Source organism: Thamnophis sirtalis, unplaced genomic scaffold (assembly GCF_051295495.1).
Source record: "Thamnophis sirtalis isolate CommonGarterSnake01/CBP01778 unplaced genomic scaffold, rThaSir2_p1.2 scaffold_1, whole genome shotgun sequence".
Lineage (NCBI taxonomy): Eukaryota > Metazoa > Chordata > Lepidosauria > Squamata > Natricidae > Thamnophis > Thamnophis sirtalis.
Window position 1 is genome coordinate 90,194,495 of NW_028261381.1, and position 20,879 is coordinate 90,215,373.

Consider the following 20,879-nt stretch of genomic DNA (forward strand, 5'->3'; position numbering starts at 1 on the left):
TATGTTGTTCATCTCTCTTTTGGATGAAATAGATAGGCTTCCAGATCTCTTGATTAAGACCTGCAGTGGGCACCTTTTATTATCTGCAGGATGATTAATTGAAAACTTCCCTGCATCACAGTTGCACTTGCTAAATGATGTGTCGACTTGTTCTTCAGCAGTGATGATATCATAGCTTTTTTTATTGAAACAAGATCTAACTTCCTCTGTTTTACCAGCTGGGATTATGGAGGTAGCTCAGAAAACAAGTTTCCAATGGACTCTCTGACTAAATTGATGGTACTCAGAATTCTGTGTACTGGACTTCACTATGTGCTATATCCACATGGGTCATTACTCTGTGAAACAGAGACAAGTATTATAGGGGCAATTAATCTTCCTATATGTGAAGAGATACCTTGTCTGTAATCTGCATTTGTTGCACTATTGAACCCATTGCTCCTGGGGCTCTCATTCCATTATCTGATCCTTTTGGTCTCAGCAACTGCCATTCTATTCAGCTCCATTCCCAAGAAGCCTTCATGCCACCTTAGTGGCAGCTAGAATTTGCTTTTCTGCTTAATGGAGTCTGAGCATTCCTACCTGCTGGTATGAATAAATCTTTTCTTCCTGTTGCATCTCAAGAAAACTCTGAGTGACTCCTCTCCTGAGCACATGCAGGTCTCAAAACTAGTTCCTCAGATATTCTTTCATTTAGAATGCAATTTTATTTCTATTTTCCCACCATGTGAATGACATCCCTGAATGGCCCCTGAATTACCAGAGACTCCTTCTCTGGGCTGCAGAAACTGCCACCAGTAGATGGCAGCAAGGAGTTAGATTTTTGTTTTTCTCTGCTGCCATTTAGTTGTTGTATAGAGTCTTGCAATCTAGAGATGGTACACCTATAACTTGTTCCTGAAAGAAACATCAGAAAAAGCTTCAAAATATGAAGAAAATAGGAAATGGAATGGTTGAAGTACTCATAGGAATATACAACAAATTTACTTTACTTTCACTAACCTTAGGCTGGGCTTATTTCTTTGCTCCAAACAAAAAACATGTATTAACTGAAGAGACATTTAGCCAATTAGCTTTGGGAAGTAGATCAGTGAGCTCATCAGGTCTGTTCTTAATTGGCTCTCTGGTTTAATCCTCTTTAAATGGAGCATGGGGCAAAGTTTACCTTTCTGGATTGCCATAGTGGCAAAAGACTAGCAGAGGAGAAGAAAGTTCACAGATTTTGCCTAAGAGAGACTTAGTTAGAGGCAAACCAATAAAAATAAAATATAGAAAAAATAATATTTTTCAGATCTAGCCAATAATAGTGCACTGCAGTAGAATACAAGAATTGCTTCTGGGCTGCACAAATCTGTGCAACCAGTAGACCCAAGTTTAAAAAAAAAAAAACCACAGAGAACATCTAGGTCTTTCATGCCATCTGATGATCTAGATTTTTGAGCTGATTGTGTGTAAGGGAAGAAATCTAGCTCTCCTGATCTTTAGCCATGAAGCCACTCTGCTCCCCATCATTTGATGATGTTAAAAGAAGGGGGAAAGCATCTTTATTCACTTTCTAGGTATCACATATCATGCCATACAACAACCAAGTTTCCTCTTTGCATAAACTTTACAAGTCCTGCGCATCACTTTTATTTATTAGATAATTGTCCAAGTATCTTGATCATTCTGGTTGTTGCTTGATCCCTTTTTTCAGTTTTTTTAGTCCTGAAAGATTATTTTTCATCTGCAATGGCCAGACCCATACATCAAATTCAAAGTGTGTTTACACTCTAGATGTGTATACATGCATTACAATATTGGAAGCTTTACTTTCCATTCTTTTTCTTGATCATTCCTGTTAGATACCAGAAACATTGGTAATGGTTTACACCAAGGTCCTCTGTTCCGTCGGGAACAGAGATTCAATCCGATTGGTCAAAGGGTCTGACAGCTGCCTATAAAAGAGCTGCTGTCAGACTGTACATAGTTGACTTGTGCTAATAAAGAGCTTTTTGTTACTCTCAAGTCTGAGTGTGTCTTCATTCACCCGATCTAACAATTCCTAACATCAAACACATCCTTTTTGTAGTAGGCTCACAGCAGGCAGCATTTTTATATCATAATAAAGTTATTTGTTTGGTTTCAGCATAATGTGTTCACCATAGTTGGTGGCTTATTCTGTTATATGGAACCAGACAATGATAGTTTATTAACTGAACTTTAGTTAAATGAACGGTAACATAGTGTAATGTACAAAGACAACCTGACTTAAATTTTAAATGAGTTATTCATCACAGAGAGAAAGGCATGTTGTGGGTCAACACATGTTTGTCAACATAAACTGCATCCCTCTCACTCCCTCTCCCTTTCTCCCTCCCTCCCTCGCTCGCTCGCTCTCCCTCCCATATCTCTATCATCTATTTATATCTACAGCTTGTCAACAGCGATATTTCATATATAACCAAATAGTTATACTCTTCTATAGAACTCCAGTAGATATAGATGGAATAAAATGCCCAAGGAAACCATTTAGATGTCTTGTTTCTAAGTTAGAACCAAAATATAAACTTAGTCTGGAAGAGGTCACGTGCTTATTGAACACACTATTCTATGCTGGAAAAGTTGCACTAGAAAGGAGAAAGTTGTTTTGCTACTCTTTGTTTTCTTTTGTTAGATGCTGGCAGCCTAGCATACAAAATCTGCAGCTCAAAAAGTCTCAAGGCTGTTTATCTCTGGAGTACATTGAATGCTAAGAAAAATGGATCAAATTCACCATTTTAAAAAAAAATTGAGGTTGCTTTGTAGAAAATATTCCTATAAGGCTCTCCTGGTCAAATTATGCTCTTTGAGGGAGTTTGTCAATAAAGTATATATGCATTGCTTTCTGAAATGAATAAATATTTCCTCCAAAGGATCATTTTTATAGCTGAACCATTTGAACAGGAGGCTTAATTTTTTTAAAACAACAACAACAAGCTATATTCAAATCAAAAAGCAATTACTGGGAAAGACAGCCAGGCTAGTTAGGTTAGAAGAGGAGGCCAGAGGTGAATAAGGAAAAGCCCAGGGGAACAGAGAGATTCAGATATGAAGCAAGAAAATTAAAAGGAGCTATGTGTCCCTTGAAAAACATTCCTTTCTTTTCTTTTCTTTTCTTTTCTTTTCTTTTCCTTTCCTTTCCTTTCCTTTCCTTTCCTTTCCTTTCCTTTCCTTTCCTTTCCTTTCCTTTCCTTTCCTTTCCTTTCCTTTCCTTCCTTCCTTCCTTCCTTCCTTCCTTCCTTCCTTCCTTCCTTCCTTCCTTCCTTCCTCTTCTTCCTTTCACAGAACTGGTCTGAAATAGCTTCTTGGGAGAAAATACTTAGTGGCATATTCTCCTGACTTTTCATTGAATGTGGGCATTCAGTAAGTCTATAATCACTTCAGAAACGACTATATGTTGCAAGATAGATCATTCATATATTCCTACTGCTGCTCACTATAAAAATGTGCTGATTAATCTAAAGCTCTGCTTCTTTTAGATTCCTCTGTTAGCTTTAAGTAGGAGAGAAAGTACAGAAGAAAGAGTCAGATGCTGCTACAATTAGTTAACAACATATGAGGGACAAATCTGTCTCTTGCTCTTTTAGGTAGCAAAATATGGCTCAACCTTGACTTAAGAAGAAAACAATTGTTTCAAAATGTGATTGAAAAGAGTAAGACTTAAATCCTATGCAGATTTACTTGAGTGTTTCATCAAATATAATAGGATACATGTCTAAGTATATATGGAACAGCTTTCAGTGTAAACAACTTCTAAACTTATATATCTTATCTTTCTGTCTATCCATCTATTAATCCATTATTACAAGGCAGAAGATTTTTCTGCAAATATTATGAGGAAAGAACCTTAGCTTGTTATCTATATTAGTTTATGTTTTGAAAAAAATCTTTGCAATGAGACAAAGATGATCTGTTCTTCACATTTCTTTGAGACATTAATGGAGTTATTTCTCCAAGGACCATCAAGGTTCTGATACAAAATGTTCTTGCCATTCCTATTTCTCCTGATATATTAATGGAACAGGGAATAGAAATTACATTTCTGGATCACTTTGCAGCTATTTATTGGAGTGCCATAATGCAAATGCTAAATGGCATGAAGCCATACAAAATAAAATGAATCTATGGCAATTTGTTGAGTTCACATTTTTGTCCTTTTTATTTATTAATGAAGAGAAAAAAATTGTTTCTATCAAATTATAGACACAACAATTAGGTGTCAGTCAATGATTTGTGTCGTTTACATTTGTAGTAGTACAGAAAATCCACTCCAAAGTCTATTATGTAATTTTCAGAGACTTGAGTCTTAAGTAACATTCTGGACATAACTTCAGCCTTTCAGTGATGGCATCTTTCCAACTTTGATTCCCTTTTGGACTATTTTGTAAATAGGTCTTAGGTATTTTTTCCAGGATTGCTTTCAACTTGAAAGCGTGATAATTTGTATTAATTATTATCATGTTTTTTCTTACTTGCTCTATAGCATTTTGTAAATAGTAATAATTTGTCTTTAAAATCCTGAAACCATTTTTAAGATTGTCTAACTGGTGGTGGAAAAATCTGTACAATATATACAAAAAAAGGAGAAGGCCAATGGATATGAGGCAGACCCGAAAGATGATGGAGACACAACATCAAAGGCATACAACAATATCAATTAACAATGCCAGGAAACCAAGAACCAGAACTTTGAGTCTCCCTTGATACATGAAGTGGTGGTGGTGGTGATGGTGGTGGTGGTGGTGGTGGTGGTGGTGGTGGTGGTGGTGGTGAAGGAGGAGGAGGAGGAGGAGGAAGGAGGAGGAGGAGGAGGAGGAGGAAGAAGAAGAAGAAGAAGAAGAAGAAGAAGAAGAAGAAGAAGAAGAAGAAGAAGAAGAAGAAGAAGAAGAAGAAGAAGAAACAAATGTACACATTAACAGATACTTAAATCTAACCCCCCACCCTCTTTTTTTTAGCTAATTCACCCCAGGCTTTGCCTTTTTGACATGAAAAGTTGAAAGTCATGAATATTCAACTCTGAGGAGAGCATAGCAATATTTCTGAGCAACAAGAAATGAACCACCATTTACCATATTTTTGAGGCCTCAGTTATTGATTGTACTTAAAATGTCATTGGGTCAGCCTTTATCAAAGAAGCAGTCTTTTAATAGTAGTTGTCTTAATGTTCTGTTTTGTTCTAACATTTGTCTTAGCAGTACAGTAACAATGTGAGATCCATATTATTATGTTTCTTTGTGAGGCAGTACATCATGAAGTTAAGACTATGATTAATTTATGGGAAAATAAAAAATATATTAGCATGCTACCTTGTTATTAAGATTAACAATGATTCCCTAAAGACCAGCAAGTTACTGAAAAATATGAACGTTTCATCTTGGTCATTTTATTAATCATAGAAAGTCCTATGTGACTTTTAAAATGGAAGTGCCTCATTTTAAATTGATATTCTTCTTTAGCCATTTCTACTATCTTGGAGTACTGTAGCATTGTGTTCACTCCAAAATAAAAATAGCATATGTGACGAAAATAAAAAAACAACAAACACCATCATGTTAAAGAATCTATCTATCTATCTATCTATCTATCTATCTATCTATCTATCTATCTATCTATCTATCTATCTATCTATCTATCTATCTATCTATCTATCTAGCTAGCTAGCTAGCTAGCTAGCTAGCTAGCTAGCTCCAAGTAGATAGGTAGGTAGGTAGATAGATTCTTTCACATGATGGTTTTTGTTGTTTTGTTGATAGGTAAATAGGTAGACAGACAGACAGACAGAGACAGACACAGACATAGATACAGACAGAAGGGTGCATTTGTCATAATTTGACACAGCCAATGCATGCTATTTTTTTTAAGTTTGTCATAGCGGAAAATAGAGCCATATCTAACTTGGCATAGAGTTCACAGAGTCTTTAACATGCATTAATTTCAAAGTTCAAATCAATATGATGTTATATTTACCATCTTACTTCTTGTGAATGTTGGCCAATGAGGGTATTTTTAAAAAGCTTCAAAGCAGTAATTATTATCACTGCTTTGAAGTTTTACTTTGGTTTGTCTTGTATCGCCCAGGACCACAATGCAATAGAATTAAACTGTCCTTTCTCAGCAAAAGCAGCTTCTGATTTTTTTAAAGTTTACATTACAAACTATGATAAATTTTGTGATCTATCTTGTGGACATTTAGTACCTTCTTATTTGGAAGATGTATTGAATTCTGTTCAAACCTACATCATTATCCAGGAAGAACTAACTCCCAAATAAGGGGCTACAACATTTTCTGGGCTAAGGCTCACATGTAGCCTTTAAGAAGTGTGCTAGGGTTGTAATGAAAAAAATAATAATGGGCAAAGCAAAGAGACAAATTAAATATAAAACAGGATTACATTCACATTCATGTAAAATGAAAACTAAATAGAAATTACATAATTCATTCCAAAGTTTTTTACTTAATAATGTGGAAAGAGTCATATTAGCAGCAATGTTTAGTGGTCTGAAAGATGCAGCCAAGACTCCTGGGGTCTTTGGTTGCGCATTGTAAGCTTTTAAATTGATTGGAGGAAAGAGGAACGTATGCAATCACATATATTCACTTCTCAATTTAGTTTTAGAGTACTGGCCCATTGCCTTTTCGTTACTGAATATCAACAACATGACATTTCCTAGTTGATTGAATGTGACAGACACATTTATGTGAACAGTGTGAGAGGTAGTCCAGACAAGAAGCATTCCCAGAAATATCAACTCTATTTCATTAGAAGGTTGTATTAACAGAATCTTGCAACTCTGAAAGTATATTTGTCTCCTGTCACTTTTCAGAATCAAAGAAACTGTGGAGGACCCCTTTTGAGATGTTTGCTAAATCCACATTCCTTCTGCAGGTTAATCTACTTCTCATCTTGACTGTTGCCCTGGCTGTGGCTTCTTCAATATCTCCCAAGGTTTTTCTCCACATAGTGGGGCTGCTATGGGTTCGCCTAGGTTCGGGAGAACCCATAGCTAACATTACAGCCAGTTCGGAGAACCTTCAAATCCCACCCCTGGCTGGCCCCACCCTCCCCACCCCACCCCACATGTCTCCATGTGGCCTGTGGTTTTGGATGCGAGGTAAGTGCCAGGCCCACACAGAGATTAGGTGAGTTGGAAAAATGGGTCTTCTGGAAGTTCCGGAAGACCAGAAACAGGCCTGTTCCCAGCCTCTGGAGAGCCTCTGGAGCCTGGGGGAAGCAGTTTTCACCCTCCCAAAGGCTCAAGGAAAGTTAACAGAGCCTGGGGAAGGTGAAAACAGCCCCTCCCCCACTGTGGTGCAGGAAGCCAACTAGGCCACACCCACCATGGTCACATCCACTCAGTAGCTGGGCAGAGAACCCTTTGCTGAAATTTTTGAAGCCCATCCCTACACATGCAATTACAAAGACACATATTACAACAGAATGTATCAACCACCATGATTCCAATATTGTACATATTTAATACAAAACATGGGAATTTATATGGGGGAAGTGATGTAAAGGAGTTATTCCTTCACATTAAGGAATCCTTGCTGGATTTTCAGCAAGCCTCCTATTTCTCCTGAGATGTTCTCCTTAGACAATGGGATGGTATAATGAAACTTTTTTTGTATTATAAAATGTTTAAAAATAACATTTAGAACATGGCATGAATATTATCTTTATTGATTATGGGTTTTGTCACTGGCTTTTATTTTTTCTCTAAACTTTGTTTTTCCTAATATACAGGATTGTGATTATGTACTTATTTATTTGATAAGGCAGAATATTCATTGCTTTCAAATTCTGTAACTGGAAGAATAAAAATTTGTTGTAGATCCAGACTCTGGAACACCTGCTCAGCTGTTCAAATTCTGTCCCTAAAGCTCTTTGGAGAATACAGGACCATGAAATTATTACTTTATGCAAATCATTAATGCAATGACATATTTTCCTGGAATGGTAGAGAGTTAATCTGCCATATTCTGCAGTGATTTGCAGATGTTTGAGTGCATGACTCTGAACCAGAAAGAACCCAATCCATTTCAGAGCCAAATCCTTCAGCTAACTAGGAACCTGGTAGTCACATATATGAAGAGAAAATGAAGAAAAAAGTAGTTGTCAGCCAGTTTGATCTAGTGGTTAAAGTACCAGGTTAGAAAGTGGGAAGGTGTGAATTCTAGTCCCACATTAGCCACAGAAGCCAGCTGGGTGACTTTGGATAAGTCATTCTGTCTCCACCCAATTCATTTTATAGTTTTGTGGGGAAAATAGGAGGAGGAAGGTGTCTTGGATATGATCACCACCTTCAATTTGTAACAATAATAAAGTGGGATAGACAAACAAACAAAAGACTTTCCATTCTGATCTCTCTCTCTCTCTCTCTCTCTCTCTCTCTCTCTCTCTCTCTCTCTCTCTCCCTCTCTTTCTCTCTCTCCTCTCTTTCTCCCCCCCCCCGCCCTCTCTCTCATCCCCAAAATGCTTTGATAGATAAAAAGAGAAGTCTAGCTTGAGGGGAACCTATCAATCATTCAGTCCTTTTTACTTTCTCAAGTAATGCATCAGAGGCTGAACTTGTGAAAGAATTTACAATTAAAACCATTAATTAAGTTTCAGGTACTTTAAAATGATCCCAGGTTGGCTAATGTTTCTGATTGTTATTCTTTCATTTCTTCCAGATTTACTTTATCTGACTTCCATTCCTTTTTTATACTGTGTCCAGGCACTGGCCATGTTCTTTCTTATTCATAGGCCATACATGGGATCAAGTTTAACATACTTATCTATTCATTTATTAGATTTATATGATCACCCACCTTAAAGCACAAGTCTGACCGCTAAAACTGTTACAAAAATATCCACATAATATATTCATATAAAAATAAAACACACAATAGCTGGAATAAATCACAAAAACATCAATCAGCAGAACCAGAAAATGGGCTCCATCACTGTTTTAATCAACCTAGCCTAACCCCATGCCTAACCTAACCTCATGCTGTTATTTTGAGAGAAATAGCTCTTTGCTACTAATAAATACATAATATTAAGGTCTCCTTCTGTCCAAAAAGAATTACGGTGCATACTGGAAGAGGCAGGGTTACAATATCCTTTCTGAATACACAATTAAGGATCATCTTCTTCCAACTGAAAAAAAAGGAAAAGCAAGCTTCTGGAAATGTAAGTACACAATGCATTTTAGCTGGAGGTAGTAATTTGAAAACTGAAAATTATTTGGGAAGCGGACAGTTCTTCAGAGCACATGGGAATGTGAGCTCAGTGCCTGCTTAAAGTTAGCCTAATTAAAAGTGTTGCCTTGTTAGTGATGGTGCCCTTTGTGAAGCACCTCTTCTGAATGGTATTTGAAGCACAAACAGTTCTCATCTTCCTCTGTGGCTGGTAATTAATATTTAATGTCCAATTATTTAAGGATTATTTCTGTTCATATTCCCTGCTCAAAGCATGAGAAAATCTACTTTAGATGTGATTCTACTAAAGAGGTAGAATAATTGCCTGTTGTGTTTTATTTTTTTTCTTTTGCTTCCAAGATTTCCTTCGCATCATGAGAAGTTACTAAAGTTATTCCCAGAAGCATCTTCAATCAATCAACATACTTGTTTACAAAGAGTAGAATTTACAATGCTGCAGGTTATAATAATAGTGTAAGAGGTGTGTAAACTAGATAAAATCAATAGAAAATAGAAAAACATGCAATCATAAAAAGGAAAAATACTGAATTTCTATTTTTGCATACATTCGGCTCCTATTTTGCTACACCTTCTGCAGGAAGAATTGAGACCAATTAGGCAAACTGACAAGAATCCAAAAACTTAGGGAAACAACTTTTTGTTAAAAGGAGATAGTCATAAACAGTCTCTCTATGGGGACATGTGCAGTTTCTAAATAAAAATAAAATAAGGACAGAATTCTTTCAAAAGGAAGACTAGATCTATTGTATATAAGAACAAGATTTATATTCTCTTTTCTTGTCCTGGTAGAATTTTGCATTTGTGTGCATCCCTTTCTAGGTTTTTTAAATTATTAATTTTATGTTGCAATGACCAGTTTTGCTACTGTGTTTTTTACTTGTGTAATTATTAATTTTATGTTGCAATGACCAGTTTTGCTACTGTGTTTTTTACTTGTGTAATGTGTAATAATTAACTTTCAGCTCCTCCATGTGACAATGCTGGGCCTGGCAGACTGCTAAACATAATTTTACCATTTACCCTGTGATTTTACAGTCTCTGGCTGTAAGCAAATATCTTACATAAGACCTTTGCGAATTAAGAAGGCTATTATGGTGTTAAAGATATCTTTAGAGAACAGGAAGTGCTGAAAAAAATGTATGGCAGTTTTCCTATCATCCCTGTCTCCCATTTCAGTGATTCTTGGGTCTTTCAGTAAGAATGGCTTTTGTGAAAATGTGAAAACATGCAAGGAAGAACACTCTGCTGTGCAATTCTTTGACATATTGTACTGTCTGAGGATTATATGACATATTGTGCTATTTGAGGATTATGTAATCCCAGTTTCTGCGCTCACAGAGCTTCAGTCTTCCAGAATATATATACTGTATATATATAGCAAAGCTCTGTTTTGACATCTATTTTACAGCCTATTCCCACCACAATCTGGGAAGAGAATTGCCCACCTGTTTCACTTAAAATGTAAGTGTGTGTAATTAACATGGAATTCATCAATCAATGTGTATACCTGCATATACCATGCTTGTCATAATGTGCAGTGCTGAGAGAACTTTTGAAGTTTGGAAAGAAAACAATTAAAAGGCATTTCAGAAGCCGCGGATTGCAAGCCAGTTGAAGTGTATTTCAATAATTGAAGTAGTTAAGGCAGAAAAATTCTTACCTTATTTTAATAGGCACCCAGCAGGACACGTGTGCTTATTGCTGATTATCTCCATTTGTTTTGAATTATAACTCTCTAAGGTATCATTCAGCTTGTCACCATGTACAACATCCAAAAGGATCCACATTACACTGTGGCTCATTCTGTCAAGAGAGATATGGCTGTTCCCACTGCCATCTTTTTTTAAAGCAATGACTGGGAAATACCTCTCTCTACTCAAGTGTTTCTCTGATCATTACTGTTCTGAAATCAGATTGCCTTTTATTGCTTTTTAAAACATATGAACTTTGTTATTGTCTTTTAGGATTGGTGAGGTTTTTTTAACTTAATTATTCTACTCAATGTTTTTTTGTAAATGTTCCTTTACACATTAATTTGTGCCTGTTTTGGAAGCAGATTGAAAAAAAAAGAAACAAGGATAATAATAGCAGTCAGCGGTCAGACTTACACCATAGGATTTTTGGGAAGATAAAAATGTGCCAAGCAGCTATCATAGATGAAATCCTGGAAGAAAAATGTGATACAAATATATATGTGTGTGTTTGTGTGTGTGTGTGTGTGTGTGTGTGTGTGTGTGTGTGTGTTTATTTGTGCAACTAACAAAGGCAACAGTAAAAATATTGGGTTTCTGTCGTGATGGACTCTTGTGACGAGCCGATTGACAGATGATGGAAGCAGTTAGCTTCCTCCCATAATTGGGGCTTACCAGGGGTTGTGATATCGACCAATTATTCTTATTGGAAATTGGCTCTATTTCCATTTTGGTGAATATACTTAGTAGAAATGGAGAATCTGGTTTTGCAGTTGTATCATCTCCAAATTGACTTCTACTGATGGAAAATCATGAAAATGTAAAGTAGAATATGCTCCCTCTGATGCACCATTTCATGATAGAACTTCTTGAATATAAGCTGAGAAGCTTGATAGTGAAGGTTGGAAGGATGAAGGGGTTCCTGGTGCTCTCTGAGCTTGCTTGTTTCCTTGTAGATGTTTCATTACCCAAACTAGGTAACATCATCAGTGCTAGTAAGGAGTGCAGTTTGCTGTCAGTTTATATTCAGGTGGCTTGCCTGTGAGTGTTGGTGGGGGTGATCTTAGAGATTCTTTGATTGGGTTGTTTGCTGTTGGCTTCTTTGGCAGTTTCTTGACTGGGTATTGTTTACTTGATGGTTGGTCTAATGCTAACCTTGGAGTTAATCTATGCTGATGTGGTTGCTGATTGTTGGTGGAGAGGTGCTGAGATCTTTTGGTTCCCCTTTGGTCTGGTTGGTTGTCTCTTTCGCATAGTCTATAGTTGTTATTAACGTCTATATGTCTATTGGTGGCTGATTTTGTCAGAGTTCCAGGCTTCTAGAAATTCCTTAGCATTTTTGGACTTGGCTCAGTCTAGGACCATCACATTTTCCCAATTGAAACTATGGATAACTCTGTCTATATGTAGTGAATTAAAGAATCTTCTGACTGCCAATTGGTATTTGTGGGTGCGTTCTGTCAGTCTTCTGCCTGTTTGTCCTACATAGTGGTTGTTCCAGTACTTACATTGTATGTTGTAGGTGACACCTGTTTTTTCTTCTTCTGGAGTTGCTGGATCTTTTGGTTTGCTTAGGATGTTTTGAAGGGCTTTAGTTGGCTTGTGTGCTATACTGATTCCATGTGGTTGCAGTAATCTGTGGTTTCTGACATATTCTTGATGTATGGCAGTGTAATTCTTTTTAGGGTTTATGTTGGTTGGATGAAGCTTGTTGGAACTTTTAATTTCAAATGGAATGAAAGGTTGTAGTTCAAATATAGGTAGTCCTCAACTTACAACAATTCATTTAGTGACCGTTCTAAGTTACAACAGCTCTGAAAAAGGGACATGACCATTTTTTCACACTTACGACCATTGCAGCATCCCCATGATCATGAGATCAAAATTCGGATGCTTGGTGGCTGACTCATATTCATGATGGTTGCAGTGTCCCAAGGTCTTGTGATTGCCTTTTGTGATTTTCTGATAAGTAAAATCAATGGGGAAGCCAGATTCACTGTGTTACTAACTTACCAACTGCAGTGATTCACTTAACAACTGTGGCAAGAAAGGTCAAAAAATGGGGCAAAATTCATTTAACAAATGTTTTACTTAGCAACAATAATGTTGGGCTCAAATGTTGTGGTCGTCAGCTGAGGATTATCTGTAGTAGCCGTTATACTAGTGCTGCTCTGCTGTGTCTGACTAATTTAACAGATTAAGTTTCATCTACTTGTTTTCTGAAAATGCTGGTAAACACGTACAATTTCCTTTTCCCTATATTTATAGCTTAATGACACAATTCAATTGCAGCATTAAATGTTTCATTTACAGCTGAAGATTATAGCAGCATCTATTTATTTTCAGCTCACAAAGCCTCAGCCAAGTCATGTACCACCTTCTGGTTCCTCTTCTAGGGGAAAGCATGTAGAGCAGTGGCTCCCACGCCCCACAGAGGGCAATTTGATTCTTAATGGGGGAAATTTGAACCTTGTTTAAGCCAAGTTAATAGCCTTTTAGGCTTCCTCCACATGAGTAGAGTTCACTTTTTGAGTAACGTAAGAATTATATGTCACATTGGGGCATCAGGATTTTAAAGATGTTTAGGTGGGGCATGACCCAGAAAAGGTTGGGAGCTACTGATATAGTGTCATCAAGCAAGCAAGCAAGGACTGTCCTTTAACAATTGTAGGGATTTATATATTTCCACTTGTTTCCAGCACAACTTGCAGTAAATGTGGCAGAACACTCTCAAATGTGTCCTTAATGCTTTGTTTTGTCAAAAAGGCAATCTAGCCTCCTAAGCATATGGAGTCTTCACCATATGCAACATTCCTGAATTGCAAAGATTGGGGAATCTTACCCTCAACAGTCCAATGGGGATGGTATCACATGGACAATTAATTTTTTCTGAGCTTGTAGCTTGAGCTTTCATCAGTTAAAAGGACAAAGAGATATTTTATGAAGAGGTAATCTGCTTTTTCCCCCTCCTTCAACCATGCATTTACTTACCAATCCATTTTTAAGGCCAATACTCAGAATATCAAAGGGAGACAAACAATAGGAATTACAAAATGAAAAGAAATTAGGAAGGAGAAATAAGAAAAACTAAGGATGCCAAACATTATTGAGCCAAGGTGGCGCAGTGGTTAAAATGCAGCACTGCAGGCTACTGCTAGATCAGCAGTTCAGTGGTTCAAATCTCACCGGCTCAGGGTTGACTCAGCCTTCCATCCTCCCGAGGTGGGTAAAATGAGGACCCAGATTGTTGGGGGCAATATGCTGACTCTCTGTAAACCGCTTAGAGAGGCCTGAAAGGCCTATGAAGCGGTATATAAGTCTACTGCTATTGCTATTGCTATTGCTATTAAATTATGAATGCCAGTTTGTATGTACGTGAGAGAGATATCACCTGCTTGGTAATAGGGCTGCCTTTGAAACTGAAAATGTTAGCAAAAATAAGAAGATTACCCAACTGAAATATAATTAATAATGCATGGACATAAAGGAACAGAAAGAGAAGATTGGTTTAAGAAGCTTACAGCCACAAAAGCTAGCATTTCATCTCCAGAAAACACGGAGTGTATTAAAATGATCCACCAGAAGATCAAACATTTGAAGCTGGCTGCAAATTCTGCTCATTTTTCTGCTTATGAAGTTATTTAAAGTTTGCCTAATTTTGGTACTCAAATATTTAGCATTTGACATGCTTCCATGATTTTTGCAAATGTTATTTAACAAGATAACTTTTAAATGTTATTTAACAAGATAGCTTTTTCCCTCTGCGCATGCGTGAGGGAACATGGCTGCCGAATCTGCCGCTCCGGCGTCCCTATAGGAAAAAACAGCAAATAAGGGCGAATTGGCCTCAGAGATCGAGTTGGAGAGAGGCCAGGGTATGAATAAACTCCTCCGGGGCTTGATGCTGGCAACAGCCTAGAGGGATATTACTCTCGAAGGCTGCTATGTGAGGAAGACGCCGCCGCTGCCCGGAGGAGGAGGAGCCACCCGGGAGCTACTTGGAAACGCCGCGATTCAGCTGGCGATTCAGCTAGCTTCGGAAGGGGTTTTTCAGCTGGCTTCGGAAGGTATTTTTAGAACGTTCAGAGCGTCGGGAGTGCCTGGAGGTGCCTGGAGGTGTCTGGAGACTAGAGTCCAGGATACGAACGATCCTCCGTGGGGCCCGATGCTGGCAGCCGATTAGAGCGGACTGGCAGCGGCCTAGAGACTTAGCTGGTCGGAGAGAGCCCGACCCCCCCATCTAGTAACTGGCTGAGAGACCTTCACCTCCCCCACCTTTTCTGCTATTATTGCCGTGATTGCCGTGGTGCCTTGCTGCTGAGACCGTTTGAAGACGCTGAAGACGCTGAAGACGCTGCGGCCCAGCTTTGGAGGACATCGTGGCTTGGCTGTGGAGGGGATTGTGTGTGTGTCTCCTTGCGACCATCACAGGGCCTGGGGTTTATGGGGATTGTGGCTGTTGTGGGGCTGTTGTTGGCTTATTGGACCTGTCTGTCGCTACGATTGGGAGAACGCTGTGGAGAACTCTGTGGCTGAGTTCTTGGAAGACATCATCCCTGCGTGGCTTGGGAGCCTTTGACTTAGCCATGATTACCATCTTTATTATTCATCTTTACTGTCCATCTGAATTGGCTCCCTCAATTATCTTTATTATTCACCTGAACTGGCTCCCCCAATTATGTTTCATCTCGATAGACTTAGCTCACCAGACTTTTCAGCTCTACACTCCTCCCCCCAGACTGCATTTATTATCGGGGCTCTCAACGCCTACTACTATCTTAAAGACTTTAGCCTTTGCAACATCTCAGATAATGAGATGGCAACAATTTTGCCATCTGAACTCACGCTTTAAATTTTTCTAATCAACTGCGCAATTATTTTAGTTTCTTTCTTTTCTTTCATCTTTCTCTTCTCTCTTTGTATGGGATATGTATGAGATACGTATGAGATGAATGAATGTCCCACTTTTTATTATCATATTGTTGTAAATTTTTGTGTTTTTTAACTTTTACGTGGGGACTGTTTGGGGGAGTGTATGAGTATGTGTGATTCGGAGGACCTGCCGGGAGATACGGGGGCCATGGGGGTGGTTGGGGGGACCAGAGACACGGGAGAGGGTCGGGGTATTACGGTCGTAACAGGGAGGGGCAGATATGGCGGGGACTTTAGGGCAGGCCATTACCGGGGAAGGTCCCTCCTTCCGGCCCTATGAGTCCCACTCCGAGACCAGATGGCGCAAGTGATCAGGACCCTGGACTCAGGCTGCTGTCGCTAAATGCCAGATCTGTGGTACATAAAGCTCCTCTCGTCCGGGACTTAATTTTAGACGAGAGGGCAGACCTGGCATGTATTACTGAAACCTGGCTGGGCCCAGAGGGAGGAGTCCCCCTTGTAGAGCTGTGCCCAGAAGGATTTCAGGTGCTACACCAGCCGAGAGCCCAGGGAAGGGGTGGGGGTGTGGCCGTTGTTATCCGGGAGTCGTTAGTTCCTCGTAGGGTCCCTGCTCCGGAGCTTGTCGGGTGTGAGTCTCTGCTGATAAAGTTGGACCTCAAGGGTCAAGTGGGTCTGCTGTTAACGTACCTGCCTCCCAACAGCGTTGCAGCAGCCCTCCCCTTGCTCCTCGAGTCGGTAGCCGAGCTGGCAATTGAGTTCCCTAGGTTGATGGTCCTGGGGGACTTCAATTTGCCGTCGCTCGGTGAAAACTCTGATGGAGCGCAGGAGTTCATGGCTTCCATGACAGCCATGGGCTTGACCCAAGTAATTCGGGGCCCAACCCATTCGGCGGGTCACACGCTCGACCTCGTATTTCTCTCGGAGCAGTGGATTTGTGACCTTGGTCTGAGGGGTAACGACATCATACCCCTGTCGTGGTCAGACCACTGCCTACTGAGGCTCGACTTCCGGAGACCAAACCCCCACTGTAGGGAGGAGGAACCGACCAGGTGGTTCCGCCCCAGGCGACTTATGGAACCATTAAGGTTCCAGATGGAGCTTGGGGTTATTCCTGATACTTTCGCCCACAGTCCGGTAGAGACTCTGGTTGCTGTGTGGCACTCGGCAGCATCGGAGGCCCTCGACCGGATTGCGCCACTACGGCCCCTCCGAGGCGGCGGATCCCGGAGACCTCCTTGGTTCACCGAGGAACTCCGGGAGATGAAGCGCCGGAGGAGACGCCTAGAGCACCGATGGAGGTCCGATAAGTCCGAATCGAACCGAGCAATGGTAACCACCTGCACCAAGGAATACACCAGGGCACTTAGGGCAGCGAAAAGATCTCATATAGCCACCTTGGTTGCGTCCGCTGAGTCCCGCCCAGCCGCCCTGTTTAGGATAACCCGCTCCCTATTAAATAAAAGGGAAGCGGGGGAACCCTTGCAGGGCAGAGCTGAGGATTATGCCCAATTCTTAGCGGACAAAATTGCTCGGTTTCGGTCGGACTTGGACTCCATCCCTGCAGTTCCAGCCGAGGCACAAGAGGATCAAGTAGAACATCTCTGGGTTGAGTTTCAGGATGTTACCCCCGGGGATGTGGACAAGGCCATGAGGGCTGTGAGTGCCTCCACCTGCGTACTGGACCCGTGTCCCTCATGGCTGGTTACTAGCAGCAGTGAGGTGACACGAGGCTGGATCCAGGCGGTTGTGACCGCCTCTCTTCGGGAGGGGAACTTCCCCGCCGCACTGAAAGCGGCGGTGGTGAGACCCCTCCTAAAGAAGCCATCTCTGGATCCAGCTATTCTTAATAACTATCGCCCAGTCTCCAACCTTCCCTTTCTTGGGAAGGTTGTCGAGAAGGTGGTGGCCTTCCAGCTCCAACGGTCCTTGGAGGAAGCAAACTATCTCGACCCCTTCCAGTCAGGCTTCAGACCCGGTTACAGCACAGAAACCGCTTTGGTCGCATTGACCGATGATCTCTGGAGGGCCAGGGATGGAGGACATTCCTCCATCCTGGTCCTCCTTGACCTCTCAGCGGCTTTCGATACCATCGACCATGGTATCCTTCTGCGACGACTGCGGGAGGTGGGAGTGGGAGGCACCGTGTTACGGTGGCTCTCCTCCTACCTCTCGGACAGGTCGCAGTCGGTGTTAGTGGGGGGGCAGAGATCGTCCCCTAGGCCCCTAACTTATGGGGTGCCTCAGGGCTCGGTCTTATCCCCCCTACTATTCAACATCTACATGAAACCGCTGGGAGAGATCATCCGCAGGCACGGGATCAGATACCATCAATATGTGGACGATACTCAACTGTATCTGTCCGCCCCGTGCCAACTCAATGAAGCGGCAGACGTGATGAACCGAGGCCTTGAAGCCGTTATGGACTGGATGAGGGTTAACAAGCTTGTGCTCAACCCAGAAAAGACCGAGTGGCTGTTGTGTTTCCCTCCCAAAGATTCCACTGATATTCCATCTCTCAGGCTGGGGGGTCAAATTCTATACCCCTCAGAGAGGGTTCGCAACTTGGGAGTCCTCCTGGATCCACAGCTATCGTTTGACCACCACTTGACGGCTGTGACCAGGGGGGCATTCGCCCAGGTTCGCCTGGTGCGCCAGTTGCGACCCTAGCTGAATCGGGAGGCACTCACAACAGTCACTCGGGCCCTTGTGACCTCTAGGCTGGAATACTGCAATGTGCTCTACATGGGGCTGCCCTTGAAGAGCATCCGGCGACTTCAGCTAGTACAGAACGCGGCCGCGCGAGTGATTGTGGGTGCACCTCGGTTCACCCACATAACACCTATCCTCCGCGAGCTGCGCTGGCTACCTGTTGGTCTCCGGATGCGCTTCAAGGTGCTATTAGTCACCCATAAAGCCCTACATGGTAGTGGATCTGGATACTTGAGAGACCGCCTTCTGCCAATTACCTCCCTGCGATCAATAAGATCACATAGATTAGGCCTCCTCCGTATTCCATCGGCCAGCCAATGCCGGCTGGCAACTACAAGGAGGAGGGCCTTCTCAGTAGTAGCCCCGACCCTTTGGAACGAGCTCCCCGTGGAGATTCGTACCCTCTCCACCGTCCAGGCCTTCCGTACAGCCCTTAAGAACTGGCTAGCCCGTCAGGCCTGGGGAGAAGGATAGCCGCCCCTCCCGAATGATGAATGTATGTTGCTTACTATTTTATTATATGTTTCTATGTCAATGTCTGTATTCCCCCTCCCTGATTTTATGTGAGCCGCCCTGAGTCCCCTCAGGGAAAAGGGCGGCCTACAAATATTAATAAAATACAAATACAAATACAAGAAGTTACTGAATTATATCATTCCTGGACATATTGGGATTGAATAAAAATCAGCTGCATACAGTTCTGTATTAATTCATCAGGTAGGAGCAGATGCCTCTCTCTTCCAATGCTATTGGAATACTATGGAAAGTTGTTGTTCAAACTGGCTGACAAATTTAGTAGTTTCCCATAAGATGGAAGCAATGAAAATAACATATATTGATGTCTGGTGGGGATCAGTAGACCTATTAAAAATAAAGTAATAAAGTAAAGTAATTCTGGCCAAATCAGGTATAAATTGATGCTGATAAGATTATAGTAATTTTAGTTAAAAGTGTGTACATTAATATTTATTTTGTGTCTTCTTACAATTACTTATGGTATTAAAATTTGGCAATACCATAATTATAATTGTCCAATAATAATTGAGGATTATTCATTGAATGGAAGATTCAGGTATAACATAAAAACAAATAATTGCTGAAAGTGAGAAGACCTAAATGTTAACATTACAATAATTTAGTAAAATAAAAGGATGTAATGGATGTCAATAGAACTGGCCAATCAGAATCTTTAAGGAAGTTAAGTTATTTGGATTAAAACGCTATGTCCCTTTTGAGAGATGGCTTGTTCTGTCAAGCTTCCCTATGTTTGAACCACTGCTAAACTTGACCATGCATTGCTTTTATATGGATTTTCCATTTAAAATGACTAAAATATAACTCTCTGAGAAAAATTGGCTATATTCTCAAATTCAGCTAAAGTTGTTGTCATTATTGAATGATGCCATTTCAATTTCTGTTTGATTCTCACCTGAATTTTTTGTACGAATTGTTTTTCACTATAATAAAGATGTAATATATGTACATGGTTTTAATTTCATTTTTCATAATTTGAATATCAGGTGGCAAGCCCCAGCTGATACTGGCTGTGTTTGACAAGACTGGACAAAATGTGAGCAAATAAGTCTGCACCACCCTTCATTCCCTACAATATAAGCCACACTGGAAAGTTGGGGGAAGGGGGACATTTTGGAAATCACTTCTATATTTCTGCCCCCCCAAAACCCCTACCTTGACTTTTCCATATACTCAACAGGATTTGTATTTAATTCAGTGAATTATTTTCTTTTATGTTGCTTTGAAAATGAAGATTAGAAACTTGTAGAGGAAGTGAGAGACACAGGTCATAATTATTTCTATAAAAAAGTATTTATTCAAAAGTACAGTTATTCTGGAAAGACTACCTAAAAATGGGCTCTCCTGGTCGACCTGAAGTTCTCCAGTTGGACAGATGTGGGGGATGTGAGCTCTGATGAGTCTCACCTGAACCCTGTCTGACAAACTGTCTCCGAAATCCGTTTTTGGATCAGAACCCCCCTGTGGGAATGGGGGGGTGGGAAGAAGGGGCAATGTCTCATCAGACCTAGAGAGAGTGGAACAGGTCCCTTGTAGGTCATAGATTTGCCCTCTGAATCGGAACTGGGGTGGCAGCATGACAACATGGCTGCGGAAGAGCTGGCTCCAAAGCAGCTGAACAGGAGCACGCAGAGGTGAGATGAAAGCCTGGTAAGATCTATTAACCCACAGTTATAAATCAGAATTTGGAAAAGGCAAAGAACCTTGAGAGCATAAATAATATTGATGGGCAAATAGGGATTTTTGTGAAAAGAAAGAAGGGGAAAAATGGAAGGTTGAATCACTAGCCCCAAAGAGAGCCATTTGCTTGAAATAATTTGGACAGA